General features: G+C 33.5%; 1 protein-coding gene across 2 annotated transcripts in view; it reads left to right on the forward strand.

The window, feature by feature from the left end:
- The first annotated feature begins 1,568 nt into the window (after positions 1-1,568).
- Positions 1,569-18,250, forward strand: part of LOC125057048 (receptor-type tyrosine-protein phosphatase kappa) — a 67,726-nt gene continuing 51,044 nt past the window's right edge. For both annotated transcript variants that reach the window (XM_047660488.1, XM_047660497.1), the window contains exon 1: positions 1,569-1,721. The gene's annotated coding sequence lies outside the window, so the exon portion shown is untranslated. The remainder of the gene's footprint in view (positions 1,722-18,250) is intronic.

Below are 18,250 nucleotides of genomic sequence, written 5' to 3' on the forward strand. Positions count from 1 at the left end.
TTTTTCAAGTTATTATTATTATAGCCTCTATTCGGACATGCCAGTATTTTTCTTTATTTTTCGTATATTGTACTTTTCTTCCACTTTTGCTTGTCCGTTTGCCAGATGGCAAAGGCCTCCTCCAACCTTCTCCATTCTGGCCTTTCTATGGCCACTCTACCCCATGTTGTTCCCGCGACTTGTATAATGTCGTCGTCCCACATTTTTCAAGTATAATTATTTATTTATGCAGTATTTTTTTTGTTTGATATTAATTCAAGTTTTTTCTTTTATTCAAGTTACAGTTTTTGAGCGTGGTGAGTGGTGACCGATAAGAAAAAATTGTTTCTTTTATTAAATAAATAAGAAGTTAATGTCGTTTAAAATATGTATTATCTAACAATACATGTAGGTTATTCAGGAATTCGGAACCGCTCTGATGTTTTATCAGCGAAGTTGATGTTGAATTCGCCTGCCAAGATAAGTGGAAATTTATTACCATTTGTACCAAGTATTTTTGACCCTTCTACAGTGTACTCCAGTAAACGCGTACCGGCTTCACCGGCCACGCTTACGCTACGTCACCGATCTCGTCAAAGAGATGTGAATTCGCAGTATGCGTTCTGTCCCGCTCTAACGCGTATTGGCCGCACCTATATTACGTCATCCTGTGTTAGGTTTTTATTTTCGTTACGGAATTTCTTGATTCGGTCGCCGCGCTCAAAGCCCGCGATAAAAGCTATGAAAAATCTTATCTTATCCAGTGCAGAAAATATAAATCTATAGTTTTATTGAATTAATTAATAAAACAATTTTTTTTTGATTAGCGATATAATCTTATATATTTGTTATTTGATTAATAAAAAAAAATTGAAAAAATTATTGAACAATTGCATGCTTTTATGAATTGGATTGAATTATTATCACTAAATTATCATTATTTTGTACAATATAAAGAAGGAGTTAATTGAAAATTACAAATTTTTCGATAAATTGATATAATTATTATAGTCGTTAATTCAATTTTTTTTAATAAACAAAGAACAAATATATGAGCTAATATCGCTAACCAAATTTTTCAAATGCAAGAATTATTTACCTTTTTTGCTGCAATTGTTTTTGTAATAAACAATGGATTTCCGCTCTATCTACGTCTACGGCTTGTGCCGCGCTGTCGCTTGCTCGGCTCACGCGGAACGTGACTATGACGTTATCATGTCAAAAATTAATGTATCTAACTTGTATTCTATATTAATATAAACTGACTGAATTATTGAAAGTCAGAGAATGGTGCAAAATTAAACTGAATGTCACACGAAAGTATGTGGCTGGGTGATGGGTCCAACTAATATAAAATTTGTTAAGAATTGCGTTTTCTTGATTTGCTTGAAAACTTTTTCTTGCCATGTCTTGCCACATCAAAATAGGTATAATAATCTTAGTTACAACTCGCATTTTCCGCCGTCACATAACACAACAATAATTGCGGCGTCATAAAGAGAGCTTCAATATTCCATCGTCGTGCCGATTATCCATTAAATATATTTCTCGTGATAAGACGAAGGGCGGGCGGGCGGCGGCGCCACTGAGACGCCCCAGTCTCCGCTGGACTTCGAGCTGTGTACACGCGTTCTCATTGCACAGCTCTAGCCATTTTCACGCCACTTCTCTTTGATCATTACACTTTTGATAGTGATTAGTGTTAACCCTAGTGCCGTGGCGGACTTCACCACTTGAAATTTGTAAGTTATTTTTTAATATCTCTTCAGTACGGCCATTTTATATGTAGACGTCCTTGGATCGTTTGTATTTTGGTCATTGTACCTAACATGGGATTCGGTAATGTAAGCGGTTAACAAATAGTTTTTACGATGAGATTAGGGCTCGTATCATAATGAGTATTTTCGGAGCTCATGAAATTCGTGTCAAGGTTTGAAACAAAGTTATTTTTCGAATACAATTAGCAAATGTTTCAGAATAAAGCTTATGAAAACACTCGTATGAAAAATGTATGGCATTTTGTGTGTTAAATTACTTTCCTCCGGCATCACCAAAGTAATTAGCATGAATGAGAACCTGTCATTATTAAATTTCGGAAATATAAAGTATGTTTTTACAGATTATTCTTATCACATTTAATGACAAATCAGAAACATTGAAAAAGTATATATAATGATGATGATGATGTGATCAGATTTTAATTTTAGATTGTTATTTACCTATTAATTTAAGTAATAACATTGAAAGTTTTTTCATTTACCAAAATCGATAACCTTTAGTTGAGAATCATAAAAGTATTTTTAATTAAGATGTAACGAAAAAATTGAACATTTTAATTATTTTCATCCGAACTGGCACATAGATTGAAACTGACGTTAAATCGATAGTGGGCATGATGGCTTATGGAAATTATATCGAAAAAAAGGAGCTTTCAATACGATTTTCTTATTAATCTGGCCTCGAGCTGATCAGTTGAAAAATCTATTTGCTCGATAGTAAAATCTGTTGTTAGTTTTGGTGCGGGAGATAGGCGAACAAACAATCAATCTTCACGCACCGGTTATGTAAGTAGATCCCCATTAGAGTCCCACATCAATCAGTTAGATGCGATCACTCGAATTCGGAAGGGCAAGAAAGGGCATAGAAAAAGCGAAACCGTCGACAAATCCAGAGTTATTGATGCGACCGGAAATTGGTTCGCGCGCCGGCGACTTCCTACCACAGCTCCATACGCACTTCCCTCGATCGAATGAACAGAAGGGGAATAGCTTCCTCTTCCTTTTCTTACACTTTGGCGATAAAGACCGTGACCTTTAAAGTATTTTACAGATTGTTAACCAACCAATTGTTTACGATAAGAAGATAAAAAAAACAATATTATGTTAATAAAGTTTTTGCTCCTAAATGCATTCAAAAAACGCATTTTATTTATAAATATTATTATTGTAATGACCTAATTAAAGTTTTATTAAAAACTTATTTAATGCGAATAAGTAAGTATAGTAGAGTTTTTTAAATACATATAGGTATATACTATATATATTGGATAAGAAATCTCTTCTTAATCATTTTATCGTATAGGCAATGTCTTGTACACAAACCTTTTCTCTTCAAATTATTAATGTAGAAAACTAAACATTCAACAGCGGCGCAGGCTGCAATTCTTACGAATTTAAGTGCATCGGTTTTCGCGGTGCATTCAGTGCACGTAGACCTTACGTGCTCAGTTAAAGAAGTACGAGTATTATGAAAGATATCTGCATCTCTCATTTATTTGTACCGCAGTTCAGGTATTTCCGCATTTCAAAATCCTCCCCCACAGTAAAGATAATTTCAACTTAACTTAAAGGTAAGGTAAAGGTAGATAAATAAGTGAATTTAACAATAAACATTATGGAAAGATAAAAGCCTTATATATCTTTCTTTTTACATTTAAGAGTTTATGTTCATATTAATATAAGCTAACGCCCAAAACTACTCACTTAAGGATAAGTTTATAAAGCTCCTAGGCAGAATGAGTCGTTCGTAAACTTTAATGTCAACTAAGCTTTAACTTTTTTTTACTATAACAATCAAAACCATTGCCAAAGAGAATGAAAGTATAGTGTATTAAAAGTGCAATTTGGCCAAAGCTTCCATCTCTTTAATTAACTACCAACGCTGAGATAGATTAATCCATGGATAAGAAAAAATTGCTCCGGGTGTTTAATTAAGAAGCCAAAATGTAACTTTATTTACTAGAATATGTCAAAATGAAAATATACACAAAAATAAATGCTATAATACATTCTGCCGCGGGGTTATTTATATAAAGTCAATACCTTAGCGTACACGTCATCGTTATGTTGGGTCTAAGACATGAGCTGGTTTCCAATCAATTGTCAATTGCGCAACAACAACCGGGCTTCGAACGCACTGCCTCTGGGTTGAGAATCCCTCGCCAAACCACTGGGCTAAATCACTTCTCTACAATGGAAGCCACCCATGTGCTTTAGTTCAAAATTTAATTCATTCTCCATAAGTAATAAATCAGAAACACAAACCTCCAATCAAGCCGTGTTTGTAATTCCACCCAAATCCCTGACCCTTCGCCACGGATTTGAATGTTTTATTACTGAATAAAAATAATAATCACTCACACTTGCGTTGCTTCACTTTTAAATGCCGTTAAATTGTTTACTTTATTAGTCCGTTGAGATTTTTTCTTGGACCTACGACATTCGGGCAGTTCTTACGTAGATAGTGAGCAATTAACGATCGCGATAGATCTTCTGCGTGTATTATGTATTTGTTACAACTTCAGTCTAGATAAAAACATGAATTGATATTAATTATTCAGTTGTTGTGATAGAAATGTTTAGGATTACATAAAATTTAAACAACTTAATTTAAAAAAAGCATACACCCACAAATACCATTATCGATTCACGACGCATTGGCTACAATAACTTGTGTACAAGCAGCAGGATCAGACTTGCGCTTTCATTACAGTGAAAGACGTAGTTTGTGAAGCTACAATGTGCTAAACAGACGCATCGAGCTAGAATATATTTAATAATATATACCGTACTGTTTCCCATAATTTTATTTCAAACCTCTATTCAATGGGGTTAGAAAACGGGATTTATACCTAAGGGTAAAACCACAGCATTGAATATTCCGAACCAAGACTGCTCTGAGACGGTATATTACTTTTTGTTGGTCGGCCTTTTGTGCTTGAATTGAAAGCTAACAATGAAGATACATATATCATTTTGGCGTCACATTCGAAACGCATAAGTCTAAAGGTACCGAAGTCAACTTAACTTGTTAAAGTGACTCCTTTCAATAATATATTTTAGTTGTTTTATTATATTTTTAAGCTTATTAAGTATTACTTTTATATTCTGTAATTTGGTTGTTGTATGTTAGAAAATGTATTTAATAGAACCTAACAACCCTACGTTATAAACAATTAATCAACATATTTTGCTGCAAATTTCTAGAGCACGATTTTATTTATGTAACTAAACTGTGTGGGTTCATAGACGAATAAAAATGCCCCTACTTGTAAAAGTTTTGAAAGTAAATAAGAAATATATATATTTCTCATAAAACCACGATCATCACAAGTAGGTTTCCTTTCAAATTTACAGGTAGGTTTTACATTGACATATAATATATCATGACATCATAAATAATTTAATTTTTTTTTAAATTATTTTTGGCTTAGCTGATTGTGCAGATCTTTATTATTCATCATGTACCACTTCCATGTAAAAGAATGCGATCTGGTCAATCGATCCCTCTGCTGATGATACTAACGTAAAGTTCGTGTACGTCGCACATTGTGTAGTATTATTATTATAAAGTACGCAACTCAAATAAAACATCGTACCATCGTAAAATACACACCAAAATGTAATAAGAAGGAATACAGATTAATGTTTTCCCGAGAAGCTTGTACTTTTCTCTCAATTCATGAGAGGTGGAAAGTTGCTAGTTGCAAGATCGGTTTATATTCTGTTATTAGAAGTTGTTGTCGAGCTCATTAGCCATGTTCGTATTTCAAGCAGATTATTAATTAAATTGAATTGGAACTCAGAGATTTTATAGTTCGTATCGCATTTAGGAAATATTCATGTGCTCGTTTATTGAAATTCTTATGTAAATAACATTTGATCTTAAAATACAGCAGGAAGACTAAAAAAAATACATGATTTTTAACGTTCATGTTATGCATTATGTTCATGAGTATTTTTCTAGACCGACTGCGCAAAGACCTCACGACGCATGTCCTGAAATGACCGATATAAATTAGTGATCTCTATAGTACTTTGTATTAAAATAGTGTAGAGTACGCTCAACTAAAGGAATTGTGCGTTTGGTTTCTAGGCGCCAATCTCAGGAATTACTGGCACGAACTAAAAAAACAATAGTTGTGTTGTTTATTAATCGATTATCTAATTAATTAGGTATTAATTATGAGATGATGATTATTACAAGAGTAGGAGTATGATTACAAAATGTAGCGAAAACGGGAAAAATTATAATTTTTCCAGAGCTCCCGTTTTTGTCTTGTTGCATGACCCGCGTAAACAGGGAAAGTTACTAGTTCTTTTGAGGTGTATAACAATAGGTATTCATTAAAAATTATCTGGTACTAAGTTCATCGTTTATTTGCAAAGGAAAATTACCTTCTTCTACTTCTCAAGTAAAATCTTTATAAAAACAAAAAAATATAACGAAAAGCTTTGAAAAAAAATATATTTAAGATTAATCCTTACCGCCGGTTGACAACCGGCAGGCAATCTGACAATAAAAAGAAAATATAGTTTTCAACGTTAAGTAACGTATGCCGTTCGGCAGTTATTTTCGTTTTACGGAGGTTGTAAAATGAGAGAACACGTATCTCGTTAAGGCGCTTGAGGTCCATAGAGAATGGTCCCTGTGCCGTTGTTCTGGCAACATCAGCTTTGTTTCAGACTTCTTGTTTATAGTTATATCTGAAAAGATTGACATACAAATTATAATTAATGTGTCAAGAAAATTTAATAAATCCATGTCGCTCGTCTAGACAGAATAGAAAGAATATGGAACAATTGAACGATATGCTGATGTGCTAATTTATAAGTACTTGTGTAACCAAATGCTATTGTTGTGGTTTTCTAAAGTACTATAGTTTTGTGTGGTTTACCTGTGTCACACTTTACGCTGTTCCTAGTAAGATGTGTGTTTTACATCGCAAATCGTCTCGAAATAACAATAGTAATATTGTAAAACGTCACACTCTGCATAGCATAACGCATCAGTCATTCAGAGCTCTCGGAATGACAGAAATAGAATGGGATTCCCGCGCTCCCGGCGGATCGTCACTCGACCGCTGCCAGATATCTCTACTCGAGGAAAATTTGGTTTTTGCTCTCCTAACAACTTTTCCACGATTTTCTTTTAAAGCAAGAAAGTGATAGAAGTCGGCTCGTCTTTCGTTTTTCCTACCTTGCATCAATTACCAATTACATGCCCAACTACGTAACATAATATTTCTTCGATTTCCTGTCGTTGGAGACTCTAAAACATGTTTCGAGGCAGAAGTGTGTCCGAAATCTTTCTATGAACGTCGTTCTACTACACGACGATGAGGCTACATCTTGAAAAAGTATTCCAAGATTTGAACATCGCGATATCTACTCATTGCGTCAATTAATCGATGTGTAAACTAATAATTTGTTCTCTCTTGTGGCTATAATTTCGCTAGCATACTTATTTTTTAATTATAGACTTTGTCATCGGCATACTTAATTATTTTACTAACATACAATAATAATAAAAATTACACCGAAATGACGATCTAAGAGTTCCCTGGGGCTCGGCTCTATTATCTAATAATATCCTGACCTTGCCGTTTATTGTATCGCCAAATGTCAATTACTTTCGCCATCGTTTGAATAGCTTTTATATGCCAAAATGTAATACACATTAATATACATAATTAGTTGCAGCAGTACACATGTTTTTTAAATGTAGAAATAACGTAAAAATTAAGAAAATGTAGTAAATAGATTGCTTTGGTGCTCATGCATAGATTGCTTTATTTCATAACTGTTTTATTTTATGAAAACAATTTATTTCGGAGCAATAGAGACATAAAGTAGATCAAATACTTAACTCCCTATAAAATAAAATGAATCTTATCCAGTTAAAAACTTTAATTAAAAAAATGAACAAGGTCAATGGAATTAATTATTTTAATGAGGTTGGTTAAAATGTCAGCCCCCATTGACCCGCTAACCCAATACCGATGCGGTTTCGTTAAGATGAAAATTTCTATTGATATTTGATACCTGTAAATGTTATTTTTATTGGACTTCATTTGTCAATTTAATTTCACATGTAGATTTAGTGTAAACAGTTTTCTTTGGTTGGTACAAGGAGAAAAGAATAATGAACGAACTAACGCAGTCCACTGAACTGTAAATTCAATTACATTTTTAATAACTTCTTTGAGTGTTGGAAGAGTGAATTCGTTTCATAGTGAGGAAGGGAAAATTAAATAAACCATTGTTATTATATTCGTTTTATTATTAGATTCGGTAAATCATTTACTGACATGATAGTATACATCGTTTACAAAGTTTTTGATGACAAATCCAATATAATATGTGTTGCCATTCTATATAATTATGTATTTTAATATTTATTTGTCCATAAATAGAATTGTCCGAAACGACACGTCCAACGATCTTTTCGAATCTCATGTAGTATATTAAGTAATAACAATAATTATAGTCTATCTCTGTTTGTGCTTTAAAAGTAAAAGCGATTTCTACAAGAATCCCTCAAAATGAACTTCAAAAGAGGATCAAAGAGGAAGCTATTGTATTTTCACTTAAACCTTTGTGCTGAGCTATCTGTATAGGTATATAGCTACTATATATTGTTAACTCGGCCGTCATAATAAGCAATATCTTTCCTCTCATAGAATCGAATGATTTTTTGACATTTAGAGATGAATGTGTTTTGACAGTTTTCTCCCGTTTAGTGCACTTACATAATATGTCAGAAGCATTGGGTTTGTGTAGTGAACTAATTGATTGAGTGGCATCGGATACGTTCACAACGCGAACGAACCATTTAGGAAGTATTTCTGCTGTTAATATTTTTTTCACATTTGAATCAAAGCGGATATAATTTCTTACATGCAATTGAGTTATCGATTATGTCCTTCGGATGCCTTTACTCATTAATTTGTGTTATTTTCGTAGCTACGAAATTCGCATTGCTAAGAGTGTTACGTGAAAACACATCAATATAAAATGTGAAAGAAAAGATCCCACCTAAGAAGCCGCTCTGTTAATTGTCTGTCTATTATTTATAAATTATATGTGATAGTAAATAATATCAGTGTTGGCCTAGTGGCGTCAGCGTGCGACTCTCATCCCTGAGGTCGTAGGTTCAATCCCCGGCTGTGCACGAATGAACTTTCTATCTATGCGCGCATTCGCTCGAACGGTGAAGGAAATCATCGTGAGGAAACCGGCTTGCCTTACCAAACCCAAAAAGTCAACGGCGTGCGTCAGGCACAGAAGGCTGATCACCTACTTGCCTATTAGATTACCAAATGATCGTGAAACAGATACAGAAATCTAAGGCCCAGACCTAAAAGGGTTGTAGCGCCATTGATTTATTTATACATATAAATCATATTATATAATTAAAGTAATCCAATTGTGAATTGGAATATATTTTAATTAAACATTGTATACGAAGCCTTTCAAAATGAATTTCTCCTGCTCGATGCTTTCTATTAACTGTCGAGTTTTATATCGGTAAATTGATTTCAGCGTCCAGTGGCCACTCTCTCCTGCAAATGCAATTGTTTCTTACAAAGTTTACTATTTACTAAAGTAGCATGAGTACTCATTAACTTAAATACTTATAAAACCTTTTTGTGATTTGCTTAGTTTTTTTTTTATAGAACAGGGGGCAAACGGGCAGGAGGCTCACCTGATGTTAATGCGGTGAAACCGCCGCCCATGCCGGCCTTTCAAGAATACTGAACTGATTAGACGTCTCCCGTATATCGCCACATTTCCGCTCTAAAAAATTTTGAGGAAGTAGAGAATGTTCCCAATATCCAAAATGGGGAAAATATATACATATCTAAAAAAAGTACGTGCGTACAAAGTCAGAAGTGAAACTTCTTTGGAAAACTAATTTTTACTCTTGTTCATCTTTAATACAAATCTAAAACTTTAGATTTCCGTGACTTAGAGGGAGGGAAAAAGGAAGATATGTTAGGAATTTAATGAATTTAAGTGTCGAAAATTAATACAACTAATACATTTAATTTTTTTAATTTATTTCTTCGATAATAAAAACACGTGGCATTTTAATTTACAATTCGTCATTTGAGATTTCAATAAATTATTTTGCATAAAATATAAAATACTAATATTTCATAAATTCTCTTTACGAAATTTTAATTTTAAAAATCGAATTTCTATAAGATATTTCACTCTTCTCACTCTCTATCAATCGGTCTCAATCGCTCTCTCCCTTTCGACAAAAACGATGCACATCCTCGTGACGTTCAGTAAAAATTTTACCCGCGTGCGCCTAAAGAAGTTTCACTTCAAAAATACTTTACAATAAAGTCCTCTTTACTGAGAGCTATCTTCTATAGGCTTTTATTTATGAGGATTAAAGGTCGTAAAGAGCTATATATCAATAAATACCACATTCTGCAAGGCTAGTAGGAGATTAAAGTAGTTTAGCCTATGTACACAGCTTAACTTGTCACATGCCCAAGGAGATATATCATGTAACCTCATTAGGGATCGTTAGTTCCACTCAAATGACACTGTACCCGGCACCACTCACATGGAAAATTAACAGCTTCGATGCAGTCCACCGAGAAAATGTTATCGGTTATACTTTAAGCCGAGCTATTTTAATGGTAATTTTTGGGGTGTCTCATACTAAAAGAATTACGGGCAAACTATAAGTAGGAAAGGAAACCGTGTTAAAATAATAAATATAAAAATGATATTGGATATTCATATTGGGAACATCGCCTGGATAGATTAAAAATTAAAAAGCAGTATTGTTTAGTAGACGAGATCATTTCGAACATAAGGAAAATATTCAATTATGAAACTCAAGCTCGATTTATCATTCGTTTGTGGAATGGTTTCACCCGACACTCATTCAATAATCTCAATCCTCGTTCACCGCTCACGATTCAATGCTTAATACAGATTTGTTTTCAAAATTATATTCAAGAATCTAAGTCTGCATCTTGATTTGTGAATTACTTTATCTAATATTAGTAGTTTATCGACCTTTGACACTAACATTCTATCGTTGCAAAGAAATTTGAGAAATATAAATTAATTTTGTTGTTGTGATTGTTTTAAAATTTAAAATATGTTCGATATATTAGAATTAAATATATATAGATGAACAATGTGATAATGAAGTTCACGTTCAAAGAAAGTTACTATATTTTCTCTTAATCTAGGTCAACATCGGTGTCGATCTATACCTGTTACGTAGGAGATATTTTATAAATAAGGCCTATTAAATTAACTCGCCAATTCAAAGATCAAAGTGTTTATCGACTGCTTGATTCGTCAAGATTTCCTTTATGGTAGGGGAGCCCACGATGCTAAATGGGGATTTACTCGAGCGTCGTAGAGACCTATTGGGATGCAAAGCTTAGATAAAAAGAAGAAAAAAATGTTATATGATAAATTCCTTTTCATCGGTGGGGGAAGCGGCTATAGATTGTTAAATATGTAAAAAAAAACTGTTGCATGGACATCCTCGAGCGCGTCAGATATTGATAGCATCTATGCCCTACGTATTTTTAATAATGTACGTATGTTAATCTGATCGTTTGCATGATGCGGGTGGTTGTATTTAAGGGTTGAAAATTAAAAAAAAAAAAAAATTATCGAGCGCGTCAGATTTTCTAAGGGAGTGTTAAGTGCACCAAAAAAAAGCTCTCATTCACTAATCTGACGATTTCGATGGGACGCAAACCCACAGCCATTTTCTTAATTTGCAAAAAAAAATCGCAATTTTGAAATACTCAAGCGCGTCAGATTAAGATATATGTGGTTCATCTTTATGTTCTAAACGTACTGTCTCATAATCTGACGATTATCTAGAGGGATTCGCCTGATCTGACAAAAAAAAAATAGAAAAACGGTTCACCTAAAGGGCCATCCCTGCAACTTCCCGCTAATTCCATTCCTGGGCGCTTAAAATTGATATTTTGAGCTCGCTGAGTTCAAAGAAATAACATTTCTATGCATTTGAGCTCTCCCAGCTCGAAAGTCTGATAGAAGTTTCATAGAACACTATTTTTGGAATTTTCAAACCGCAATAACTTTTGAATGGATCAAGCAATTTTCACGCGGTTGGCGGCATTCGACGCAGTTTTATCATCCTCATAAATAATTTTGCAATTTTAATTGATCGAACCACAAATTTCGGAGTAATCCCGAAAAAACACTTTTTCGGGTTTCTTTCGTGTACGATATCTCTCGAACGAATCAACCGCTTTTGACCAGCTTGGTGGCGATCGACGTGGTTTTTCAAGCTCAAAGGCGGATTAGTTTTTGAAGTTGATCGATAAAGAAACCACTTTAAAAAAAAATATTTCTTATTTTTTTAAGATTTTTCAAAATTTCTCAAAATCTATCGGTCCGAATCGGTTCAAATTCACAGGAAATGTAATTTTGAGGGAAATATTTAGAACGCCGTTTAGTAGATTCCGATCGGTTTAAGGAAATGTAGGCATCACGCAGCTGCACGCATTTAACTTTATCGACGAATTTTTGTTATTTCGGCTTGCGGAAATCGTCAGATTATATATTTTTCATTATTCTTGAATTAATGCCTTCAAAATAAAAAAAAAATTAGCTACGCTCGAGAATGTCGAGATGACGTTTTTTTTTTACAACTTTGTTGCCCTCCCCTTTTTTTCCGTCACTCTCAATTTGTCAGATTAGTGGAATATACACTTTTTAGGATGTAATTAACTCACCCTACCTTAATCTGACGCGCTCGGGAATTTCTGATGGTCAATTTTTTTTTACTAAACTGATCCTGTCTCCTTCACGTGCGGCTTTATATATGGGCCTCATATTTTGTGGAGGTACTTAACCGGGTACAAGGTATCCCCCTATATATTAATCTGCCGCGCTTGAGTAAATCCCGAAATCCCCTCTTGGGCTCCCCTACCATTAGTTCTACAAGACGTTTAAATTCAGTTGAACGTTAATAATTCATGTAAATATATACAATCTGAAAAGCTATATCACAACGTGACTGTTATTTAATAAAAAAATATGAAAAAAATTTTCTCTTCGTTAAGGCAGAAACAACAGACTCGTTATAAAGATAAAATTACGTTAGAAAATCTATTGTTTCAGTATGTGTATCGAATGAGCTACACATACTTTATTATTGAAATAGCCAGTTCATCTTGTGGGAGATATTAATGATAAAAATAGCCTCCTTTGTCCTCATGACTGCTGAATAGGGACAGTTTAAAAAGGACTTGGCTCACACTCTCGATGCCGATAGCTTATAATATTGATCAACTAATAAATTGTTCTTGACTTTATCTTGGTTTTACATGTCTTTTGAGTATAATATTATGAAGTTTTAAAGTACAACTGTTTCATTCTTATTTTTTAATAGTAATATAACAATGATAACAATGTTTAAGGAGAATTATAAAATCAGCTATATAAATAAGAAATAGATTTAAGTTTTAACAGTAGTCCATGTCCAATACTGAAATTTATATTCCTTTATTATTTCTTATAAACATGGTTTAAGCCACGCCCATTCTAGAAAAAGTATTAACTATTGCAGTTGCCTGTTGGTATTACGAAATCACTTATGTTTTGTAGGGGAAAGAACGTGTCCTTTTTAGTATGCTATGTATATAATATACGTAAGGTGTATTTTTAGAGCTTACAATCGTCATAAAATGGAACATCAAATTCATTAAATAAAGAAAATGATGAGGAGGCTCAAGCTCCATTGTATCTCATCTCATCTCAAAAGCATTAGGCTCAGTCGAGCCTGAAAATTGTTTTTCCAGTTATACCAATCGTTTTGCAAATTTGTTTTTGACCCTGACGACAATATTGATAAGAAACAAAGACATTTTCTGAACATAGACACAGACCACACTGAAAAAATATCTTTAAAAGTGTAATCGTTCAAATTCGAGCTTAGATTAAAGTTCACAAGGACCGCTTCCAATAATGTCGTACAATTCCTAGTTGAACATTGTCAGTCCATAAACCAGGTCATGCAGTTGACATACAGTTATAATCCGTAAATGGATTCCAACACTGTTGGATTATTGATAGATGTTATCCAAGTTAATTAACTTGTCTTTAAGTGTTGTGTGTTAGTCTGCAATCGTTTACGTTCGACGATATAGACATCTTATTCTGCTCTGTAGCTCGCGTTACCCATGCAAAAAATTGTAAACTATAATTTGGTATTTTTAAACCTATTTATTCGCCTAAGTTCATGTTTTAATTTAAGTATTGTAATAATAAATAACACAAAAGTTGGTAATACCATGCAAAAATTAACAAAATTATTGCAAAATTAAAGCCAGTTCAAATTCTACCGGGGCCACAAGCTTCTTGTGATCTTGCGTCGATGTGAATTTACGCTTTTGTGACAGGGAGTATTCCTCGCATTCTGGGATCCCTTGGGAGATCGTTTCTTCCACTAACAGGCATCCCCTGTAAAGTGATCTGCCCGTAACACTGAAAGACTGTAGATACTTGTTTAAAGCAGAACATAATCGTCATTGTATTGTTTTTTATTAACATAACTTTTAGATTTAAAGAAAACGTCATTTGCAACAGTCAGTGTTAACAAAAGTTACTAAAACTATTTTACCCAACATCGGATGTGACGTGCGATGCAAATTTTACAAAGTTTATGTAAATATCGTAATGACTACATGACCTGATTTAGTCGAACTTTATATAATAGTAATGGTTCTGCCAGTATTAGTGGATTATCCTATAATTGTCTCAGCTATACATATGAATTCCGGTCGGATTATAACTATGATTAGAGTAGAGATTTAGAGTAGAGACGTAGAGATTTCCGAGTACAACGTGTAACAAGAAATATAATTAGTTATGAATAAATAATAGTTTATTGGTTACACTGAATACCTAATACACAGATTATTTGTAGTTAATGTGGCCATACTAAAATGATTGACTGAAATGTAAGAAGATATGTAATTACTTTTCATAATAAGCACAAAAACTGTTGATAATAAGCAGTATCAAGTTATAGATACTCGTATCTATGCAGGGCTATAACTATCTTAATGTAAAAATAGATTAAACACTTGTCATGTATGACTTATGAAGGCCTCCATGTTGCTGTCACTATTGTTACTAATGTTATGACAAACCATATTTTATTTCAAAAATTCACAAGCTGTACGAAGACTAGCTGTCTTAATATTGTATGTATAATGTCATAAGATACGTACATAAGTACTTAAATAGTTTATAATGCTCTCTAATTATTTTCGGGTGTGACGGCGTGTATCAGACAAAAGGCTAATCAAGAAAACAGATACATAAATGTATGGGTAAACCCCTGCTTTTTATTTAATTTCAATTCTAACTTCGGCTTTGTTTTTAAATCGGACTAAACGTATCTCACCAAATCAAATCTGACTTTTTTCCATTTCTGTTAGTTTTCTTTTTTGTACACCAAATAAAAAGTTACATTAGTATTTCTTTTTAATTTAACCAAACTACTAAAACTTTCTCAAACAAAAGACAAACTTTGCCATCAAGAAATAGTCAACTCCACTTGACTAATTTGCAATTTATATTGGCATTAAAACGGTACATTATTATTCAGCGTTAGGATAATCTTATCTCGCGCTTAAGAAAATGAATATGAATGCCGTCTCATGTTTCGCACCCAAAATGTCTCTTACATCAAAGTAGGGAGACGTAAACTCAACTTGACTGTAAAATGAACTCGTCAAACTGTTGACGGAAAAGTAAACGAGAGGCGATGTGTTTATTTTATCCACAACTTGGCACTCAAATGCGTTAAAAGCACGCTCTATGCTTTATGCACGCTCGTCGGGTAAGTATGCATTGTGAAATATTAAAGAGAAAATACGTAATAGTAATCATAAAAGAGTTTGACTTGTTTACTTTCCCATCGAGGGTTGAATATTGTGTGCGGCGGACACCAAGATTTACTAGAAACTATAACTTTTCTATAACACTCTATTAAGAAAAAGTTTGTCAACGCTAAGTGGCCAGTATATTAAATCTATATATAATCTCTCTGTGCCTTATATAAATATAACTTGCTGATAACTACATTCCCGTAATCGTCCAAAGAAGTGATGTTAAAATAATACATGACTTTCTCTTAAACGATGCAACATTATAAAATATGTCTTAGCATATCGTACGTGAAGCTAGGTCAAATGCAACTGAAGGTGGATGCAGTGTGTTATATTTGTCGCGGGAAACCTGTCACTGGCATACGTGTTGAGGTTTACTAGTGACGTTCACGTTTGATCGATATTCAGGAATATATTGCAGGTGTGTCCAATTCACTAATGTGAACACAAAACAATTTGAAATACGCCAGAAGAGCTCAACTTATCTTAACGGATTCTCTGTTTGCATATTTTTGGTTTTCAATGTAATGGAAAGTTATTACTTCATATAAAATATAATGGCATTGATAGGAAATCAATTGATTGGACGTTCTCCACACAGATATTACAGGTTCAATTTAATTTATATTATAGTTTATGAGCAGATTTATGAACAATAGCTAATTAATAATTCCACCTCACTCAGTCGATAGATTGTGTTGGATGGCTAACTTTAACGTTAAAATTGTTTAATTTATCGTTGAAACAAAAGCAGGTAAGTCGTGGTTCCGAAACTGTTTTGTATTAGGATGTCGTGAATGAATCTTCAGCTGAAAGCATTATTTTGGCAAGCGCTGAAAGTGCTGATAAGGCTGGTTTATGCTATGTGTCCTTCTTAAATAACCCAGAAATGGCGTAATCTAGTTTGTGTCGCTGGCCCGAGTATACTTTATGTGAATATAGTGTTACTGTACTAAAGCATCACATTTACAATTCTCGGAACGAGATTCAGTAAGGGTTTACAAAGTGCTAATGAGCAGTGTTGGCCTAGTGGCGTCAGCGTGCGACTCTCATCCCTGAGGTCGTAGGTTCGATCCCCGGCACCAATGGACTTTCTTTCTATCGTGAGGAAACTGACATGTCTTAGACCCAAAACGTCGACGGCGTGGGTCAGGCACTGAAGGTTGATCTTATATTTCAAGGTTTAATTATTTTTCTACTATTTGTACGCAATAGACACGCCACGCCTTTAAAATGAAAATAAATAAGGATTTTCTTTTACATTTGTATTAAAGAATATACTTCTTTTTAGAGTGGACAATTACTTCGAAATAGGGCAAAGTATAGCTGTTGATAGTAGGTGTTCAGTATTTGGGAAATTACTTTTATTCGCTGGAAATTGAACCTAGCATTGACCATTGATACGCGGATAAAAAATCTGAACTTTATACCGAAACTAATCTAATTTTTAACATTTTAATTTCATCTTTAATATTTTCTTCTCTACTTCCATTTTGCGAAGCGCTACTTTAGGAACTTTGTGATCGTTACCCGTGATAGATGTTTGAACTCCTACAGCCCTACAGCAAAACTAGCTAAAACGTTCAAAGTACCATGTTTCATTACTTTAAGAAAGCTAATTTGTTACAAAAATGTACCACTTCGATATCACTAGGAGTATTACAAAAACAATCTAATTTGAACCTTAAAGAATTTTTAAATAAAAACCAAAATACTAAATATAAAAGAATTGTTAAAAAAATTCTATCTTTCAATAGAAAACCCTAGAATTATAAATGATTTAAGTATTAGTATGTAGTAAGTATATGATATGGTGTTTACGTAAACTGGATTACGAGGCGAGTTTGTTCCAGGCGGATAGACTATATACATAGTTCCAACGGGGCAAGGTATTTTTAATACGTACGTGTTAAAAACCGTGCTTAATTCTTTGTGCGACTCTTTTGTCTTATTTTATATAATTGTAAAGCTGGTGTTTTGCCCTAAATTTAAAATTATTATGTACACCAACATGACCAAGAGGAAAGTTTGAGAACTTGAAAAAGCAATGTAATTTTATAATTACATTTTTGTCACAAGTCACATTTGCGACCAAATCTTCGAATAAATGAGATTTTGAAATACGTATCATAAAATATTTGAAAGTCATTATTATAAAATAGGATATTCCACACGATGAGTAATTATTTAAACCTAGGGCCAGTTCGCGTAATATTTGGATGTCGGAATCATAAAGAGCTCATTATTATTAGTTACCATTGGACATCCAAAATACCCGCCATTCAAGCGATAATTTAATTTCACAGAACGTCATCTGCCAATTCGGTATATTATATTCATCCGGACATTTTGCTTTTCGCTAAAAGTGAATTAATATTGTTTGAAATTTTTTGTTTCAAATACTATGTAACTTAATCCTACGAATGATTTAAAAATACCATAGACATGCTGATTACACAACATCGTCGCCTCTTCAAAAACAATTATTATATTTCTGTCAATTTGGATAAAACCATAAAAAATTATAAACTTGAACTATATAGTCTAAACTATCATCAAGAACTGATGAGC

The sequence above is a fragment of the Pieris napi genome, chromosome 2, assembly GCF_905475465.1.
Source record: "Pieris napi chromosome 2, ilPieNapi1.2, whole genome shotgun sequence".
Taxonomy (NCBI): domain Eukaryota; kingdom Metazoa; phylum Arthropoda; class Insecta; order Lepidoptera; family Pieridae; genus Pieris; species Pieris napi.